Source organism: Silene latifolia, chromosome Y (assembly GCF_048544455.1).
Source record: "Silene latifolia isolate original U9 population chromosome Y, ASM4854445v1, whole genome shotgun sequence".
Lineage (NCBI taxonomy): Eukaryota > Viridiplantae > Streptophyta > Magnoliopsida > Caryophyllales > Caryophyllaceae > Silene > Silene latifolia.
The window spans coordinates 302435712-302435949 of record NC_133538.1 but is presented as its reverse complement, the minus strand read 5'-3'; positions in this window follow the sequence as shown (position 1 = coordinate 302435949).

Sequence of the window (238 nt, the reverse complement as noted above, 5' to 3'; positions counted from 1 at the left end):
ACAAATCCGCAGGACGAAGAGAGCCACCATGCCCATCAACCAAACCGATATCAACCTCTTTTCCCACAAAGAATACCGGATCTATAACGTATGTCGAAAAGAGTATCCCTGGACGAGGTTATGCCGATGTTTAACGCCCACAGTACCAGTACAAGAAACAACGTGGTCCCCAAAAACATCCTCAGCAAAAACCCGAGAGCAAGCAGGACAGGGCCTAGATACCGTGAATAACGGAACA